At 47.4% G+C, this 12335-nt stretch overlaps 1 pseudogene; it reads left to right on the forward strand.

Moving 5' to 3' along the window:
- The first annotated feature begins 9277 nt into the window (after positions 1-9277).
- Positions 9278-10291, forward strand: LOC121485370 (annotated as a pseudogene).
- The last annotated feature ends 2044 nt before the right edge of the window (positions 10292-12335 follow it).

A 12335-nucleotide genomic window follows, 5' to 3' on the forward strand; every position in this document is an offset into this window, starting at 1 on the left:
ATGAATAAATAAATAAAATCTTTAATAAATAGATAGATAAAATAGAGGTAACATTGGGGCACCTGGCTGGCTCAGTCAGTAGAGCATGAGACTCTTGATCTTGGGGTGGTGAGTTCAAGCTCCATGTTGGGCACAGAGCTTACGTCAAAAATGTTAAGACAATGGAGGTAACATTAATGGCACCAACTTTCTAAGACTGCTCTGAGAACTACTGAGATATATAAAAAACAATATAGTGTCTGCCATATAGCAAGCATCAATACACATTCATTGGATCTAAGCCAGGAGAGAAAGGCAAGAAGGATTATAGGAAAAATAATTCTGAGGTCCACACAATGGGACAAGAGCGACGGACAAGACTTTGGGGAAGTTCAAAAATGTTTTTAAAGGTCAACATCAAAAGAGAAAACAGAATGGTTTAATTTGGGTTTAATCAGATTTGTCATAAAGCAGCAAGGAAATCGTTGGGATCAAAAGGAGAAACAAGAGAAAAGGAAAAGACTAAGAGCCACCAGGGCACACTTGGCTCTGGAGAGGAGGTTCTGTGAAAGGGAGTTTTACTGCATAAACATTGGGTGAAACCCCAGGGCACAGAGGCCCATTGGTCAGCATATGAAACCCATGATTTGTACCGGAAGTTTTGCAACAAAGAATTTCTGTCAAAAATCTTTGTTGTTGCTGTTATTTTAAAGAGATTTTATTTTATTTGAGAGAGTGAGAGCAGGGAGATGAGCAGAGGGAGAGAGACAAGCAGACTCCACCCTGAGGTGGAGCCCCGCATGGGTCTTGATCCCACAACTCTGAGATCATGATCTGCTCAGAAACCCAGAATCTGATGCTTACCTCACTGAACCACCCAGGTGCCCCGTTGTTGTGTTTTAAAATCTTGGTTTAAAAACGTGCTAAATAGCCTTAGGGATAAGATGGATGTGGAACAACCACAGTCCCCAAATTTAAACTCCAGAACTGTGCCATGCAGCTGAAAATAATAAAAATTATATAAGGACCGTAAAAAGTAAAAAACCTACCAAACATAACTAGATGCAATGTATGAATCTTTATTAGATTCTGGATTTTTAAAAATTAGTGTAAAAGGGTGCCTGGCTGGCTCCAGCAGTAAAGCATGCCTGCCTTCAGCTCAGGTCATGATCAGGGTCCTGGGATGAAGCCCTCCAGCTGGGGCCCCTGTTCAACAGGGCGTCTGCTTTTCCCTCTCCTTCCCCCCTGGATGCCGAGACAAATCAAGGCCATCCCACCTAAAGTTTAGCAATAGCACAAGTACAGCCATCTTAGGCCCCTGGGAATAAGAGCTGAACTTTACAGGGAAAAACTGCAGAATGTTCTCAGTGTCCTCGGCAGGGAATCCCGTATCAGAAAGACAACAGAGCCCACACGGTGGTAGAAAGTCCCATATTAGAATGAGAACAGAGCTCAATGCCCTTAAGCCCCATATCAGAATGTAAACAGAACTTGAGAAATTCCTCCATCCCTTCTGAAAATCCCCTAGACCAGCCTATAAAAAACCGAGCTGAAAAAAAAAGAAAAAAGAAAAAAAACCAGCTGTAACCTACCTCGGGGTCCAAGTCCCTGCTCGGCTGTGTCGGGTATACTTGGACCCAAGCTCGAGCTTGTAATAAACCCTCGTGTGATTACATCGGTGTCGGCTCCTTGGGTGGTTTCTCGGATTCGCAATCTTGGGCACAACACACCCCGCTCTCTCTCTCTCTCTCTCAAATAAATAAATATAACCTTACAGAAAAAAATAGTTGAAAGTAATTTTTTTTGAGCTGAGAAAATTTAAATGTGGCCTAGATTTTAAGTGGTATTTTTCATTAGGGTTAATTTTCTTCAGTGTGATAATTGTGGTTACAAAAGAAAACATCTTTATTTCTATTTGCTCCAGGGAAATTATTTCAAGGCAAAATGTCATGAGATCAGCAATTTACTTTCAAATGATGCAGGAGAAAGAAGTCTCTCTATAGAGATGGATGACAAAGCTCGTAAAGCCAAGTGCTACCAAGTGGTGAGATGCAGATGGACCGAGGGAACACTCATTTCTATCATGGCACTACAACTTTTCTGTGAGTTTGGGCATTTCCTAAATAAAAAGTTTGAAGAAAAACCAACGGGGGAGAAACTGGAAACTGATCCCGTCTTTGTTTAGGAGTATAACTAAGTTCCGAGGAAGGGGAGAAAAGAGACGGGCTTCGGCCTGAGGGCTCCCAGGGGCACCGCGTGGGGGCGGGGCCGCCTAAGGCTCGGGGCGCGCTGGCCTCGGGGCTGCTGGAGCCCGGGAGGGAGGCCGCCGGCGCCGCGCGGCTTGCCCGGCCCCCACGGACCTGAAAATCTTTTGAATTGTAGTGAGAATACGTGGTTCTGGGGGATCTGATCGTAGTGGTCAAATAGCGAGATGGAAACAAAAACAAAGACCACAGCGAAAGCGCCCCACGCGCGTGCAGACAGGACGCTGGGCGGGGCTCCCGCTGCCGGGGGCGCGCTTGGGGTTCACCGCCCCCGCCCGCCCGCCCGCGCCCCGCCCGCGCCCCCAGCCCGCGCTCGGCCCCGCCCGCCCCCCGGCCCCGCCCGCGCCCGGCCCCGCCCGCCCACATTCCGCCGCTGAATGGAGGCGGTGGCCTGACGCCGGTGGGGTGATGTGCTGCTCCGCCGCCGACCTTCCCACTGGCGGGCCCGCGCCCTCCCGCGGCGACCCCGCGCGGCGAGTCATTCACGCGGCCCGCCGGGCGACAAAGCGGGACATTAGCGAGTCCGCGGGCGTCGCAGGAGCTGGAAATGCGCGGCCGGGAACGTGGAGACAATCGGGGGGTTGCGGAGGCCCCGGCGCCCCGCCGTGTAATCCGACCCCTTGGTGATGTTGCTGGGGGCCTGTGTGTGCAGATCTGTTTCTTTGTCTGATTTTGGGAATAAAGCGTGGTTCAACGTGTGTGTGTGCGCGCATTGAATCCACAGGGACTGAGCGAAGTGGACATCTGCCTTCCTTAATTTTGTGCAGCCTATCTTATCAACTTTTTTCTTTAATAAAAGGGGTAAACCAGGTTTCAACTCTACAGAAATCGAAATGAAAATATGTATTTTCACATATAATGCTCCTGAACCAAGTCTAATCATTTAACCTTGTCTTGTGGAAAACCACATCTTTGGATCTTTGATTTGATAGCTTGAACTGGTAGTATCGCCTCAAATATTTTATAACATACCTTAAAGATAAAAACACTGCGGGCGCCTGGCTGGCTCAGTTCGTGAAGCATCTGCCTTTCGCTCAGATCATGATCCCAGGCTCCGGGGATCCAGTGGCATCCCTGCTCCCTGCTCAGTGGGGAGCCCGCTTCTTCCTCTCCCCCTGGCCCTCCCCCTACTTGTGCTGTCTCTTGCTCTGCTCTCTCTCTCAAATAAAAAATCTTAAAGATAAAATACTGTAAATGCTTCATTTTTATTACATGATCTAATGACCTTGAAAACTGAACATGTGTTTAAGTGGGCAATACACAATTACATTTATTATCTATGATCAGAGGAGGTAAATTGGCATGGTGACAATGGGTAAAGTGACATATCTAAATAGAAAATTAATTCTCACACAAACACACAGAGATACACACAAAATTAATTCACTCCTTCACAATTTAGACAGCTCAGGATGTGCCCAGCTGTAGGGATTCACACTGGTCATGCCCTCAAGAATCTCCCGGTATGGGATGCCTGGGTGGCTTAGTGCTTGAACCTCTCTGCCTTTGACTCAGGGCCTGATTCTGGGGTCCAGGATTGAGTCCCGCATCAGGCTCCTGCATGGAGCCTGCTTCACCCTCTGCCTGCATCTCTCTTTCTGTCTCTCATGAATAAATAAATAAATAAACAAACAAATCTTTTAAAAAGATGAATCTCCCAGTATTCCCAAGGAAGAGTGTTGAGCAAAGTGACCAGTATTATGAAAGGCTAACTAGCAGGTGCTGTAGGAGCCCGTGGGAGGGCTGCCCCACAGGGTCAGAGTCATGAGTGTGTGTGATGATAGGAGAGGAGGGAAATCAGGGAAGTTCTCCAGAGGGAAGAGAAAGGAGTTAGGCCAAGTGGTTTCCTAACTTTGTGGAAATTAGATCACCTGGGGATTTTTTTTTAAAAAATCCTGGTAGTTTATGTCACACCCCTATTAAATCAAAATAGGGATGAGACTGTGACGTCAGTATTTTTCTTTTTCTTTTTCTTTCTTTCTTTCTTTCTTTCTTTCTTTCTTTCTTTCAAGTTCCCAGGTAACTCCAATACATAGCAAAGTTTGGGCAATTACTAAGGCAAAGGGAGGGAAGCTGATAGTTTTTAGTTTTTTGGAGGAAAACATTTGCTGGAAGGCAGGTAAGAAGTGCTGGTAATTGTTCTTTGCTCCCTCCTCCTCCTTTGCACTGCCTTGTCTCTAAAAAGCATTCAGGAAATGTTTACTCAAGTTGGAGCAAAAGCTAATCAAAATCTAGATGTGTAAGAAAACCAGGTCCTGGGGCGCCTGGGCAGCTCTGGCAGTTGAGCGTTCAACTCCTGGTTTCAGCTCAGGTCCTGCCCTCAGGGCCGTGGGACGAAGCCCCAGCATTGGGCTCTCTGCCTGAGATTCTCTCTTTCCCTCTCTCTCTGCCCCTTCTCCTCCCCTCACTCTCTCTCTCCCAAGTGAATAAATAAATCTTTTAAAACAAACAAAACAACAAAAAACCCAGGTCTTCCTAAAGAATGCCCTTTTCGCATTCATCGTGGACTAATTTAGAGGTGAAACTTACAACGGCAGGTCCTCATCTAAAGAGAAGGTAAAAGGCAACATTTTGATGACTGAAAAAAAAATGTACTCTTCTCCGAATTTTCCTGCTTCATCTTAGGCTGTGTGCGGTCATTGTCCATTCATAGGCAACAGCTGATAACTATTGTTCCGATCTTCAAATGGCTTCCTTCCCTCTCTCCTCCCTCTCCCTCCTCCCCCTTCCCTCTCCCTCCTCCTTCTCCTTCTCCCTCTCCCTCCTCTCTCTCTCTCTCTCTCTCTCTCTCTCTCTCTCTCTCTCTCTCTCTCTAAGATTTTATTATTTATTTCTTCGTGAGAGACAGAGGCAGAGACACCGGCAGAGGGAGAAGCGGGCTCTCCGCAGGGAGGCCAACGTGGGACTCGAGGCCAACGCCGGGACCTCAGAACCACGCCCTAGGCTGAAGGCAGAGAGTCAACCACTGAGCCACCCAGGTGTCCCTCCTTCCCCTTCTCTATTAAAAAATCACAAGGCCCGCCAAAATGATGAGTACACCAGTCACGAAAGGTCAAGAACAGCCAGCCTAAGGCGGAGGCCACAGGAAGGAAGAGTCCTTCATGTCAGCTGAGGCGGGAATCTGGGGCTCTCCCTGTCGGGGCGCCTCTATGCTGCTGCTCTCTGGAGGGGAAGGATTTGCCCATCACTGTCTTGTAGCTGACATTGCTTGAGATTCTACTCTACTACCTCGGGCCTCTTGCAATTTACCTCTTGTTTTATTTATTTTTTTTTAAATTTTTATTTATGATAGTCACAGAGAGAGAGAGAGAGAGAGAGAGGCAGAGACACAGGCGGAGGGAGAAGCAGGCTCCACGCACCGGGAGCCCGACGTGGGACTCGATCCCGGGTCTCCAGGATCACGCCCCGGGCCAAAGGCAGGCGCCAAACCGCTGCGCCACCCAGGGATCCCTTTACCTCTTGTTTTAAATTGTTGTTCTAAGACACTGGAAAAGGAAGAGAGAAAAGAAAATCTCTTTTAATCCAGGCCGAGACAGGCTGCATTTTCATTAGATAGAGACCACAGAGTAGGAGTTGCTTTTTGGGGGAGGAGGAGGTGCTATTATCTGATATGCTAAGAGACCTACTGAGGGTCTCACTGAACAACCTGTGAATCAACATCACATTCCTCGGGGAGAGCCCCAGAAGCCAGCCTCACAAGGGCTTTATCTGATTAACCTTTAGGCACCTCTGCATCTTTCCTAGGAAAGCTGGGAGGCAAATGGAAGGCGTTTATTCCATTTCAGCGGTCCCCCTCTGACGCACTGGGTGCAACCATGATCCCGTGGGATTACTAAGGGCAATTTTGTGACCTAGAGTCAAGCCACAAAGGCACTCCTAAAATCCGTGGTACGCTCAGGGGCAGGGCCGAGAATGGGTCTGTGGGGAGAGGGCTGTTCATTGTCCCATACCTGATGCCAGAAGGAGTCTGAGCCTCTGAAGCCAACCAGTCTGTATGAAACCCTAAAAAGTGGCAGCTGATGTAAAATGAAGCCACAAGCAAAGCCCACCGAGAAAGGAAGGAAAGGATGTTTAGTAGGAGAATAATCGTGGATTTTGAAGCAGACTTCCCAAGGGTAACTGGGAGCTGTTGGTGAGCTCTGAAAATAAATCAGGCTCTTCCAAATATCTTCCTCTTGGGCACAGTAAGGTAACGCCTCCTCACATTTATGTGCAGCTTATAATTTGCCATTTTCACAGACATTACCTCTTCTGAACCTCAGAGCCACTCTGTGAGGCACGCATGATCTTTCTCTACGTTTAATTAATACTGTGAGAAACTGAGGCTCAGAGCAGGTGTCCTGCGGGAAAGAGCTGCCCCTGAACCCACATCCCTGAAAAAGCTTAGGTTGTTTATCTCTCTACCAAAGCATTAACATTTTTTTTAAAAAGAGTTTATTTATTTATTTATTTATTCATGAGAGACACACACAGAGAGAGGCAGAGACACAGGCAGAGGGAGAAGCAGGCTCCATGCAGGGAGCCCCACGTGGGACTCGATCCCCGGTCTCCAGGATCACACCCTGGGCTGAAGGTAGCGCTAAACCACTGAGCCACTTGGGCTATCCAATAAATAAAATCTTAAAAAAAATAAAATAAAATTCTGCCATTGGCAACTACCATGCAACTCATCTGGACAAGACCCGGGAGTGTTTCATTTTGGTTCACGGTTCTTTTGTGAACTCTTAGATCTGGTGTTTCTTTGGCCTTGCACTGATTAGACTCATGTGCTGCAGGAGAGATTGGACATCTACCTATACTGCCTTCTTCCCCTAGTTTCTCCCAGTGATGCTGCTGGAATGCCCAGAATGTCTGCCGTACAAGTTCTTTTGGCTTGGGTGGTGCGTGATAACATGCATACATGCCATCTGGAAGAGCTGGCTAAAGGCCCTGCTGCCAATTTAGGACGCGGTCTGTCCTGAGAAGATGGATAAGGATCCTGGCATGAGGAGAGAAGGATGTAGGCATTGCAATGGGAGACCCAGGTTCTGGTCCTGCTTACACGAGTGGGGTGACCTTGAGTAAATTGCTCAATCTCTCTTGGCTTCACTCCCCTCTTCTGAAATCCAAGGGGGTATATCAGACACAAATCCTTACTTCTAACAAAATCTTATGCTGAACACCAATGCATAAATCAGGTGAAGGCTGAACAGGATAGGAGATTTGCAGGAGTTTTGAAATGGTAGATTCCAGGAGTCCCCAGGACTGGGCAAGTCAGAGACTACAGAGCATTTGTGAGGCTTCATTTTAGGTTTTCCCTCCTGAATCCTCCTTCTTCCTCCCATTATGGTTCAGAGTTGGAAATGGAAATAGGATATTTAAATAATAACCCCCTGAAATCACACACATCTTAAAAACAGATGTAACCTCTAAGAGTTTTTCCAACTCCATGAGAATCTCAGGCTGGAGCTAACTTGCTCTCAAGCTGGATGAGAAACACAGTGAAAAGGAATGAGTGCAACTGCACCACACCAGAGTATGGCGAGAACCATAATAGCATTTATCATATGTGGGAGAATTGGGTGAGTGGAAATGAAGATAGGAGGGAGGCTTTATTGAATATCTTTTTATACTTTAATAATTTTGAATTATGATAAATATATTCAAAACTAAATAGTATTTCAAAACAAGCTAATATATAAAAAAATTACACTTTGGCTTCCTCCTACTTTACACCCAGCACTGCTGTTATGATTTTGCTTCAGGGCCAGACACAAAACAAAACAAAATACTCTTTTAAAGAAGCCAGTCCTTGTGGCTCCTCCCTTCATCCTTTTAAATAGTCACTTGCAGAAAATCCAAAGCAGCATCTCTTCCCTCTGGCTTCCTAGTTTCAGAACAGTTCTACACCAGCTTTTTATCCTTCTTTCCCCTACCCATCCCCCTTACTCAATTCTCATCAGTCTTCTTGGGTCTCTCGTCTGGTCACTGCCATAGCTCTGATTTATAGTACAACTTTGTACTTGGAATTATAGGAAAGCAGGAACACGCCTCTGAACATGGGTGTCTCAACAACTCTCTGGGCTTGGCCAACTCTGTCTCTACTGCAAGCTCTTTTTTTTTAAAAAAATTTTTATTTATTTATGATAGTCACAGAGAGAGAGAGACAGAGAGAGAGAGAGAGAGAAAGGCAGAGACATAGGCAGAGGGAGAAGCAGGCTCCATGCACCGGGAGCCCGACGTGGGATTCGAGGATTGCGCCCTGGGCCAAAGGCAGGCACTAAACCTCTGCGCCACCCAGGGATCCCTACTGCAAGCTCTTAACTGGCCCCACATCTCACTTTTTCTCATACAATTGATGTCCCATTGTTCTTCAAGGAGTAAGTGAATTCAGCCTTTCACACTGAATCGGTCTACTCACACTCAAGGCTGGCTGAGCCTGTCCCCAGCCCTTGCTAAAACCCACATACCCTGGTCACCCATCATATACTTATCTTCATCTGTTTCCTCCAGTACTTCCAAATTTTGCTCAGACTAGTTCTTAGAGCCTACAGCACCCCCACCACATTGAACTCCCCAATCCACCTACCCCCCTGCCTGCCCAAAGCTGCCATTTGGTTCTAAACAAGCTGCCATTCAGTCTTTGAAGCAATGAACTCCCAAGGGCATCATTACATTCATTTAATACAAGTGTCCCTGGCACTGGGCTGGGTGCTGGGAAGATAGTCATGATCAAGACTGAAGTGGTCCTGGTCTACATGGAGCCAGCAGCCCAGTTAGAAAGACAATTGAACAAGGAATCAAATCCCACATTACTCAACTCTTAGCTGCACTTTAGAGTTTTTGGGGATGTATGTATTTACATATGTATGTAATCTCTACTCCCAGCATGGGGCTCAAACTCACGACCCTGAGATCAGGAGTCCCATGCTCTTCTGACTGAGCCAGCCAGGCACCTCTGACATTTCAGGATTAAAACAAACAAAACAGGGTGTCACCTGCCAGCCGCCGGCCCCTGCGCCTGCTCTTCGGCTCCCTGCCCGCTCCAACCAACCATGCCCTCCGCCCTCGCCCGCCCTGCCGGCGCCGCTCTCCGCGCAGCTTCAGCACCTCGGCCCAGAACAATGCTAAAGTAGCTGTGCTTGGGGCTTCCGGAGGAATTGGGCAGCCCCTTGCGCTGCTTCTCAAGAACAGCCCCTTAGTGAGCCGCCTGACCCTCTACGACATTGCTCATACACCCGGAGTGGCCGCAGATCTGAGCCACATCGAGACCAGAGCCACCGTGAAAGGCCACCTCCGGCCTGAGCAGCTGCCGGATGGCCTCAAAGGCTGCGATGTGGTGGTTATTCCAGCCGGAGTCCCGAGAGAACCAGGCATGACACGGGATGACCTGTTCAGCACCAACGCCTCAATTGTGGCCACCCTGACTGCTGCCTGCGCCCAGCATTGCCCCGAGGCCATGATCTGCGTCATTTCAAATCCGGTCAACTCCACCATCCCAATTGCAACGGAGGTTTTCAAGAAACACGGAGCTTACGACCCCAATAAAATCTTCGGGGTGACGACCCTGGACATTGTCAGGGCCAACACTTTCATTGCAGAACTAAAGGGTTTGGATCCCGCGCGAGTCAATGTTCCTGTCATTGGCGGTCATGCCGGGAGGACCATCATCCCCCTGATCTCTCAGTGCGCTCCCAAGGCGGACCTTCCCCAGGACCCGCTGACAGCCGTCACTGGGCGGACCCAGGAGGCCGGCGCAGGTGGTGAAGGCCAAAGCTGGAGCAGGCTCTGCCACCCTGTCCATGGCATACACTGGAGCTCGGTTTGTCTTCTCCCTTGTGGATGCAGTGAATGGGAAGGAAGGAGTTGTCGAATGTTCCTTTGTTAAATCCCAGGAAGCAGACTGTGCCTATTTCTCCACACCATTACTGCTTGGGAAAAAGGGCATCGAGAAGAATCTAGGCATTGGCAAGATCTCCTCTTTTGAAGAGAAGATGATAGCAGAAGCCATCCCCGACCTGAAGGCCTCCATCAAAAAGGGAGAGGAGTTTGTGAAGAACATGAAATGAAAGGGCAGCCAGCTAGCAGTCCGTTTCCCTAACTTGTGAAGGCATCATGTCCCTGCAAAGCCATCTCCTGCCCTCATCTTTCCGTTGCGTTAACCACCAGTGTCATGGTAACGTCACCGCCCCTTCCAATCGCAAGTCCATCAATGTGTACATCAATAAAAGCAGGCTTCCATTTTCTTTTTCAAGGTCAAAACAAAACAAAACAAAACACTAATACTCTAAGTACATTCTTGATTAATTGAATCAGAATCTCTGGAGGTGAAGCCCAAACAGCAGTATTTTTAAAACTTTCCAGGTGATTCAAATGACAGCCAACATAGGGAACCCCTCTCTAGCACAATGGAACCACCTACTTAAAATCTTTTTTTTTTTTTAATTTTTTTTATTTATTTATGATAGTCACAGAGAGAGAGAGAGAGAGGCAGAGACACAGGCAGAGGGAGAAGCAGGCTCCATGCCGGGAGCCTGACATGGGATTCGATCCCGGGTCTCCAGGACCGCGCCCTGGGCCAAAGGCAGGCGCAAAACCACTGCGCCACCCAGGGATCCCTGGAACCACCTACTTAATAATACAATCTAAATGACTCCTAGATGACAGCCCTTATTTGAATAATAAAATTTGAATTTATTTTCTATAGACACAAGGCTAAGAACTAGGGTACTGCTCTGAAAACCTATTTCATACCACAAACAACAATTTATTCCTGAAAATAAAAGACAAGAAGCCCAAATGCGTGCTTTAAAAAATATCCAATGATAGGCATACAATATTCTAACGTGCCACAGAGGGGGTCATGGCTTATTATGAGACAGCCTGGACCATCTTGGTGGTCATGATGGGAGAAAAAGAAGCAAAGGCCAGAGTTGGCTGCAGCTCACAGTCTCTGGGGAAAATTCTTGAGGCTATGGATTGTTACACTCCTACAGCTCTCCCAAGGACTGTATTGCTTTACCATATAGCTTCACTCTTGTTACTGTCACTTTCCCTGAGAGCCGTAACACTCCCCAAGATACATGTTAGCCATCATTGGGACCACTGATAATACATCTGAAGAGTCTCAAGTCTGATGCTTTAAGAGGCAATAGTAAGGGATCCCTGGGTGGCGCAGCGGTTTGGCGCCAGCCTTTGGCCCAGGATGCGATCCTGGAGACCCAGGATCGAATCTCACGTTGGGCTCTCGGTGCATGGAGCCTGCTTCTCCCTCCGCCTATGTCTCTGCCTCTCTCTCTCTCTCTCTCTCTCTCTGTGTGTGTGTGTGTGTGACTATCATAAATAAATAAAAAATCTTACAAAAAAATTTAAAAAAAATTAAAAATAAAAAAACAAAGAGGCAATAGTAAGTAATTTTACCTTAGCAGCACTTAGCCACTCACAGTCCTGAAAGCTTTACTTCCAAATTCCTTAGAGACTTAATGCTACCCTTTGTCCCCAACTAACCACAAGGTATTTAATCAGTCACTTCTCATAGACACAGTGCAGCTCTTTCTGCCCACAAGTCCTGTCCTCATATAATATAATAAAGGAAACTTTTTGCACAGAAAATGTCTCAAGAATTCTTAACTATTCGCTCCTGGCCCACATCGCCTCATTTTGGCACCAAACGTGGGCCCTGAGTCTTCTCAACTGAACTCGGAGCCTCGGTGCAAACTTGGTGAGTACTCCTTCTCTTTTTTTACTTTCATTCCAGGGGCTCTTCAAGGAGTACAGTCTTATTGGAACACTTTCCTGTCTGTTGCTCAGGCTGCAATCCTCCAGCCCCTGGTTACTCTGCTGGGAGAAATAAAATGCTGCCTTTTGGCTAGAAGCCAGTACCGTGGACCACATGGTAATGAGACCGAAACTTGATGCCCTCTCTTTGTCCCTATTCTTATACAAATTGTCTTTCTGGGGCACTGGACAGCCATCTAAGTCACTAGGACAGCTGCTAATCTTAAGATTCCGTGTAAGTTTTCCTCCTCATTGGTCTAATGTGATTCCCCTCCACATCATTAGGCTAGCCACTTCTGGCCAAGAGACTTCCACTTAGAGCTGGCTGAAACCAGT

Source organism: Vulpes lagopus, chromosome 2 (genome assembly GCF_018345385.1).
Source record: "Vulpes lagopus strain Blue_001 chromosome 2, ASM1834538v1, whole genome shotgun sequence".
NCBI lineage: Eukaryota > Metazoa > Chordata > Mammalia > Carnivora > Canidae > Vulpes > Vulpes lagopus.